We start from the raw sequence: 9,309 nt of genomic DNA, 5'->3' as shown, positions 1-9,309 counted from the left end.
TATATTCCAAATATTAATCATCTGTCAGTCTTTGATAGACACAGGGATGTTTCATCATTCTTCTACATTCTTGACAACACAGAAAAATCCCCACCAACTGTGACTAGAATTACACAATAAAGTAAGGGATGTCAATAGAGTAGTCAGATACAGTCACTAGAAAGACTGCCTCACGCAGAAGTTCCCGGGGAACTAACCTAAAGGAAAGATAAAAATAGTTCTGATTTTGTCTTTGGGTGGGAAGATGGAGTGGAGAGGGTAGCTTTGGGTCACCATAAACTCCATATTGAACTATGTAGAACTGAGTGTAGGCAGGGCTAGGAAAAACTCACAAAACCATAACATTGACTGGATTCTTGAATATTTACTCTGACCTGAAATTTAAATTTCAAAACTCTAATTTTCAAAGGTGTATTTTATATTCTCATTTAAGAACAATGTCTAGGAAATGTTTTGTTTAAATGCAAATATCACCTCTGTCTTTACAAGAATTTATCATGCATATGGAGCTAAAGGTTGTAGGGGGAGACTTTCCTATGCAGATGAATCTGTTGATTCAGAAGTGGAACTGCAGGGCTACTGTTGTGTCCGTCTGTGTTTGTGTAGTTAGCTTCTCCACAATAGCATCTTCTCTCATGGCTCTTAGAAATGACTTCTGAATAACTAAAGTATTTACGTTAACTTGTACTTGATAGTGCATCGATTAGCTACAATAATGAAATCGTCTTCAAAGTTTTTCAGTGAATAAAAATGAAATAAAATCCCCCTAGCTAAGCAAAAGATTCAGCAGAAAAGTGTCCGAATTGAACAACCATCTAGCTCTGTCGCTAGCATCACTGTGAGCTCACTACCATCCACGTGAGCATCACTGTGAGCTCACTACCATCCACGTGAGCATCTCTGTGAGCGCACTACCATCCACGTGAGCGACACTGTGAGCTCACTACCATCCACGTGTCACTGTGAGCTCACTACCATCCATGTGATTGTCACTGTGAGCTCACTACCATCCACGTGAGTGTCACTGTGAGCTCACTACCATCCACGTGAGTGTCACTGTGAGCTCACTACCATCCACGTGAGCGTCTCTGTGAGCTCACTACCATCCACGTGAGCGTCACTGTGAGCTCACTACCATCCACGTGAGTGTCACTGTGAGCTCACTACCATCCACGTGAGTGTCACTGTGACCTCACTACAGCCCCCATGAGCATCACTGTGAGCTCACTACCATCCACGTGAGTGTCACTGTGAGCTCACTACCATCCACGTGAGTGTCACTGTGAGCTCACTACCATCCACGTGATTGTCACTGTGACCTCACTACAGCCCCCATGAGCATCACTATGAGCTCACTACCATCTACGTGAGTATCACTGTGAGCTCACTACCATCCACGTGAGGAGCATCACTGTGAGCTCACCACCATCCACGTGAGTGTCACTGTGAGCTCACTACCATCCACGTGAGCATCACTGTGAGCTCACCACCATCCACGTGAGTGTCACTGTGAGCTCACTACCATCCACGTGAGCAGCACTGTGAGCTCACTACCATCCACGTGAGTGTCACTGTGAGCTCTACCATCCACGTGATTGTCACTGTGACCTCACTACAGCCCCCATGAGCATCACTGTGAGCTCACTACCATCTACGTGAGTGTCACTGTGAGCTCACTACCATCCACGTGAGCATCACTGTGAGCTCACCACCATCCACGTGAGTGTCACTGTGAGCTCACCACCATCCACGTGAGCATCACTGTGAGCTCACCACCATCCACGTGAGTGTCACTGTGAGCTCACTAACATCCACGTGAGTGTCACTGTGACCTACTACCATCCACGTGAGCATCACTGTGACCTCACTACAGCCCCCATGAGCATCACTGTGAGCTCACTACCATCCACGAGAGCATCACTGTAAGCTCAGCACCATCCACGTGAGTGTCATTGTGAGCTCACTACCATCCACGTGATTGTCACTGTGACCTCACCTCAGCCCCCTTGAGCATCACTGTGAGCTCACTACCATCCACGTGAGTGTCACTGTGAGCTCACTACCATCCACGTGAGCATCACTGTGAGCTCACCACCATCCACGTGAGTGTCATTGTGAGCTCACTACCATCCACGTGATTGTCACTGTGACCTCACCTCAGCCCCCTTGAGCATCACTGTGAGCTCACTACCATCCACGTGAGCGTCACTGTGAGCTCAGTACAATCCACGTGAGCGACACTGTGAGCTCAGTACCATCCACGTGAGCGTCACTGTGAGCTCACTACCATCCACGTGAGCGTCACTGTGAGCTCATTACCATCCACGTGTCACTGTGAGCTCACTACCATCCACGTGAGTGTCACTGTGAGCTCACCACCATCCACGTGAGTGTCACTGTGAGCTCACTACCATCCACGTGAGCGGCACTGTGAGCTCACTACCATCCACGAAAGTGTCACTGTGACCTCACTACCATCCACATGAGCATCAGTGTGACCTCACTACAGCCCCCATGAGCATCACTGTGAGCTCAGTACCATCCACGTGAGCATAACTGTAAGCTCACCACCATCCACGTGAGTGTCATTGTGAACTCACTACAATCCACGTGATTGTCACTGTGACCTCACTACAGCCCCCTGGAGCATCACTGTGAGCTCACTAAAATCCACATGAGTTTCACTGTGAGCTCACTACCATCCACGTGAGCGTCACTGTGAGCTCACTACCATCCACGTGAGTGTCACTGTGAGCTCTACCATCCACGTGATTGTCACTGTGACCTCACTACAGCCCCCATGAGCATCATTGTGAGCTCACTACCATCTACGTGAGTGTCACTGTGAGCTCACTACCATCCACGTGAGCATCACTGTGAGCTCACCACCATCCACGTGAGTGTCACTGTGAGCTCACCACCATCCACGTGAGCATCACTGTGAGCTCACCACAATCCACGTGAGTGTCACTGTGAGCTCACTACCATCCACGTGAGTGTCACTGTGACCTACTACCATCCACGTGAGCATCACTGTGACCTCACTACAGCCCCCATGAGCATCACTGTGAGCTCACTACCATCCACGTGAGCATCACTGTAAGCTCACCACCATCCACGTGAGTGTCATTGTGACCTCACTACCATCCACGTGATTGTCACTGTGACCTCACCTCAGCCCCCTTGAGCATCACTGTGAGCTCACTACCATCCACGTGAGTGTCACTGTGAGCTCACTACCATCCACGTGAGCATCACTGTGAGCTCACCACCATCCACGTGAGTGTCATTGTGAGCTCACTACCATCCACGTGATTGTCACTGTGACCTCACCTCAGCCCCATTGAGCATCACTGTGAGCTCACTACCATCCACGTGAGTGTCACTGTGAGCTCACCACCATCCACATGAGTGTCACTGTGAGCTCACCACCATCCACGTGAGCATCACTGTGAGCTCAGTACCATCCACGTGAGCGTCACTGTGAGCTCACCACCATCCACGTGAGCGTCACTGTGAGCTCAGTACCATCCACGTGAGCGTCACTGTGAGCTCAGTACCATCCACGTGAGCGTCACTGTGAGCTCACTACCATCCACGTGAGCGTCACTGTGAGCTCACTACCATCCACGTGTCACTGTGAGCTCACTACCATCCACATGAGTGTCACTGTGAGCTCACCACCATCCACGTGAGTGTCACTGTGAGCTCACTACCATCCACGTGAGCGGCACTGTGAGCTCACTACCATCCACGAAAGTGTCACTGTGACCTCACTACCATCCACCTGAGCATCAGTGTGACCTCACTACAGCCCCCATGAGCATCACTGTGAGCTCAGTACCATCCACGTGAGCATAACTGTAAGCTCACCACCATCCACGTGAGTGTCATTGTGAACTCACTACCATCCATGTGATTGTCACTGTGACCTCACTACAGGCCCCTTGAGCATCACTGTGAGCTCACTACCATCCACATGAGTGTCACTGTGAGCTCACTACCATCCACGTGAGCGTCACAGTGAGCTCACTACCATCCACGTGAGTGTCACTGTGAGCTCTACCATCCACGTGATTGTCACTGTGACCTCACTACAGCCCCCATGAGCATCACTGTGAGCTCACTACCATCTACGTGAGTGTCACTGTGAGCTCACTACCATCCACGTGAGCATCACTGTGAGCTCACCACCATCCACGTGAGTGTCACTGTGAGCTCACCACCATCCACGTGAGCATCACTGTGAGCTCACCACCATCCACGTGAGCGTCACTGTGAGCTCACCACCATCCACGTGAGCGTCACTGTGAGCTCACTACCATCCACGTGAGCGTCACTGTGAGCTCAGTACCATCCACGTGAGCGTCACTGTGAGCTCATTACCATCCACGTGAGTGTCACTGTGAGCTCACCACCATCCACGTGAGTGTCACTGTGAGCTCACTACCATCCATGTGAGTGTCACTGTGAGCTCACTACCATCCACGTGAGCGTCACTGTGAGCTCACTACCATCCACGAGACTGTCACTGTGACCTACTACCATCCACGTGAGCATCACTGTGACTTCATTACAGCCCCCATGAGCATCACTGTGAGCTCACTACCATCCACGTGAGCATCACTGTAAGCTCACCATCATCCAGGTGAGTGTCATTGTGAGCTCACTACCATCCACGTGATTGTCACTGTGACCTCACCTCAGCCCCCTTGAGCATCACTGTGAGCTCACTACCATCCACGTGAGTGTCACTGTGAGCTCACTACCATCCACGTGAGTGTCACTGTGAGCTCACCACCATCCACGTGAGTGTCACTGTGAGCTCAACACCATCCACGTGAGAATCACTGTGAGCTCACTACCATCCACGTGAGCATCACTGTGAGCTCAGTACCATCCACGTGAGCGTCACTGTGAGCTCACCACCATGCACGTGAGCGTCACTGTGAGCTCAGTACCATCCACGTGAGCATCACTGTGAGCTCAGTACCATCCACGTGAGCGTCACTGTGAGCTCACTACCATCCACGTGAGCGGCACTGTGAGCTCACTACCATCCACGTGTCACTGTGAGCTCACTACCATCCACGTGAGTGTCACTGTGAGCTCACCACCATCCACGTGAGTGTCACTGTGAGCTCACTACCATCCACGTGAGCGGCACTGTGAGCTCACTACCATCCACGTAAGTGTCACTGTGACCTCACTACCATCAACGTGAGCATCAGTGTGACCTCACTACAGCCCACATGAGCATCACTGTGAGCTCAGTACCATCCACGTGAGCATAACTGTAAGCTCACCACCATCCACGTGAGTGTCATTGTGAACTCACTACCATCCACGTGATTGTCACTGTGACCTCACTACAGCCCCCTTGAGCATCACTGTGAGCTCACTACCATCCATGTGAGTGTCACTGTGGGCTCACTACCATCCACGTGAGCGTCACTGTGAGCTCACTACCATCCACGTGAGTGTCACTCTGAGCTCACTACAATCCACGTGATTGTCACTGTGACCTCACTACAGCCCCCATGAGCATCACTGTGAGCTCACTACCATCTACGGGAGTGTCAAAGTGAGCTCACTACCATCCACGTGAGCATCACTGTGAGCTCACCACCATCCACGTGAGTGTCACTGTGAGCTCACCACCATCCACGTCAGCATCACTGTGAGCTCACCAACATCCACGTGAGTGTCACTGTGAGCTCACCACCATCCACGTGAGCCTCACTGTGAGCTCACTACCATCCACGTGAGCGTCACTGTGAGCTCAGTACCATCCACGTGAGCGTCACTGTGAGCTCACTACCATCCACGTGAGCGGCACTGTGAGCTCACTACCATCCACGAAAGTGTCACTGTGACCTCACTACCATCCACCTGAGCATCAGTGTGACCTCACTACAGCCCCCATGAGCATCACTGTGAGCTCAGTACCATCCACGTGAGCATAACTGTAAGCTCACCACCATCCACGTGAGTGTCATTGTGAGCTCACTACCATCCACGTGAGCAGCACTGTGAGCTCACTACCATCCACGTGAGTGTCACTGTGAGCTCTACCATCCACGTGATTGTCACTGTGACCTCACTACAGCCCCCATGAGCATCACTGTGAGCTCACTACCATCTACGTGAGTGTCACTGTGAGCTCACTACCATCCACGTGAGCATCACTGTGAGCTCACCACCATCCACGTGAGTGTCACTGTGAGCTCACCACCATCCACGTGAGCATCACTGTGAGCTCACCACCATCCACGTGAGTGTCACTGTGAGCTCACTACCATCCACGTGAGTGTCACTGTGACCTACTACCATCCACGTGAGCATCACTGTGACCTCACTACAGCCCCCATGAGCATCACTGTGAGCTCACTACCATCCACGTGAGCATCACTGTAAGCTCAGCACCATCCACGTGAGTGTCATTGTGAGCTCACTACCATCCACGTGATTGTCACTGTGACCTCACCTCAGCCCCCTTGAGCATCACTGTGAGCTCACTACCATCCACGTGAGTGTCACTGTGAGCTCACTACCATCCACGTGAGCATCACTGTGAGCTCACCACCATCCACGTGAGTGTCATTGTGAGCTCACTACCATCCACGTGATTGTCACTGTGACCTCACCTCAGCCCCCTTGAGCATCACTGTGAGCTCACTACCATCCACGTGAGCGTCACTGTGAGCTCAGTACAATCCACGTGAGCGACACTGTGAGCTCAGTACCATCCACGTGAGCGTCACTGTGAGCTCACTACCATCCACGTGAGCGTCACTGTGAGCTCATTACCATCCACGTGTCACTGTGAGCTCACTACCATCCACGTGAGTGTCACTGTGAGCTCACCACCATCCACGTGAGTGTCACTGTGAGCTCACTACCATCCACGTGAGCGGCACTGTGAGCTCACTACCATCCACGAAAGTGTCACTGTGACCTCACTACCATCCACATGAGCATCAGTGTGACCTCACTACAGCCCCCATGAGCATCACTGTGAGCTCAGTACCATCCACGTGAGCATAACTGTAAGCACACCACCATCCACGTGAGTGTCATTGTGAACTCACTACAATCCACGTGATTGTCACTGTGACCTCACTACAGCCCCCTTGAGCATCACTGTGAGCTCACTAAAATCCACATGAGTTTCACTGTGAGCTCACTACCATCCACGTGAGCGTCACTGTGAGCTCACTACCATCCACGTGAGTGTCACTGTGAGCTCTACCATCCACGTGATTGTCACTGTGACCTCACTACAGCCCCCATGAGCATCATTGTGAGCTCACTACCATCTACGTGAGTGTCACTGTGAGCTCACTACCATCCACGTGAGCATCACTGTGAGCTCACCACCATCCACGTGAGTGTCACTGTGAGCTCACCACCATCCACGTGAGCATCACTGTGAGCTCACCACAATCCACGTGAGTGTCACTGTGAGCTCACTACCATCCACGTGAGTGTCACTGTGACCTACTACCATCCACGTGAGCATCACTGTGACCTCACTACAGCCCCCATGAGCATCACTGTGAGCTCACTACCATCCACGTGAGCATCACTGTAAGCTCACCACCATCCACGTGAGTGTCATTGTGACCTCACTACCATCCACGTGATTGTCACTGTGACCTCACCTCAGCCCCCTTGAGCATCACTGTGAGCTCACTACCATCCACGTGAGTGTCACTGTGAGCTCACTACCATCCACGTGAGCATCACTGTGAGCTCACCACCATCCACGTGAGTGTCATTGTGAGCTCACTACCATCCACGTGATTGTCACTGTGACCTCACCTCAGCCCCCTTGAGCATCACTGTGAGCTCACTACCATCCACGTGAGTGTCACTGTGAGCTCACCACCATCCACGTGAGTGTCACTGTGAGCTCACCACCATCCACGTGAGCATCACTGTGAGCTCAGTACCATCCACGTGAGCGTCACTGTGAGCTCACCACCATCCACGTGAGCGTCACTGTGAGCTCAGTACCATCCACGTGAGCGTCACTGTGAGCTCAGTACCATCCACGTGAGCGTCACTGTGAGCTCACTACCATCCACGTGAGCGTCACTGTGAGCTCACTACCATCCACGTGTCACTGTGAGCTCACTACCATCCACGTGAGTGTCACTGTGAGCTCACCACCATCCACGTGTCACTGTGAGCTCACTACCATCCACGTGAGCGGCACTGTGAGCTCACTACCATCCACGAAAGTGTCACTGTGACCTCACTACCATCCACCTGAGCATCAGTGTGACCTCACTACAGCCCCCATGAGCATCACTGTGAGCTCAGTACCATCCACGTGAGCATAACTGTAAGCTCACCACCATCCACGTGAGTGTCATTGTGAACTCACTACCATCCACGTGATTGTCACTGTGACCTCACTACAGGCCCCTTGAGCATCACTGTGAGCTCACTACCATCCACATGAGTGTCACTGTGAGCTCACTACCATCCACGTGAGCGTCACAGTGAGCTCACTACCATCCACGTGAGTGTCACTGTGAGCTCTACCATCCACGTGATTGTCACTGTGACCTCACTACAGCCCCCATGAGCATCACTGTGAGCTCACTACCATCTACGTGAGTGTCACTGTGAGCTCACTACCATCCCCGTGAGCATCACTGTGAGCTCACCACCATCCACGTGAGTGTCACTGTGAGCTCACCACCATCCACGTCAGCATCACTGTGAGCTCACCACCATCCACGTGAGCGTCACTGTGAGCTCACCACCATCCACGTGAGCGTCACTGTGAGCTCACTACCATCCACGTGAGCGTCACTGTGAGCTCAGTACCATCCACGTGAGCGTCACTGTGAGCTCATTACCATCCACGTGAGTGTCACTGTGAGCTCACCACCATCCACGTGAGTGTCACTGTGAGCTCACTACCATCCATGTGAGTGTCACTGTGAGCTCACTACCATCCACGTGAGCGTCACTGTGAGCTCACTACCATCCATGAGAGTGTCACTGTGACCTACTACCATCCACCTGAGCATCACTGTGACTTCACTACAGCCCCCATGAGCATCACTGTGAGCTCACTACCATCCACGTGAGCATCACTGTAAGCTCACCATCATCCAGGTGAGTGTCATTGTGAGCTCACTACCATCCACGTGATTGTCACTGTGACCTCACCTCAGCCCCCTTGAGCATCACTGTGAGCTCACTACCATCCACGTGAGTGTCACTGTGAGCTCACTACCATCCACGTGAGTGTCACTGTGAGCTCACCACCATCCACGTGAGTGTCACTGT

Source organism: Rattus norvegicus, chromosome 2, assembly GCF_036323735.1.
Source record: "Rattus norvegicus strain BN/NHsdMcwi chromosome 2, GRCr8, whole genome shotgun sequence".
Lineage (NCBI taxonomy): Eukaryota > Metazoa > Chordata > Mammalia > Rodentia > Muridae > Rattus > Rattus norvegicus.
This window is presented reverse-complemented; position numbering follows the sequence as displayed.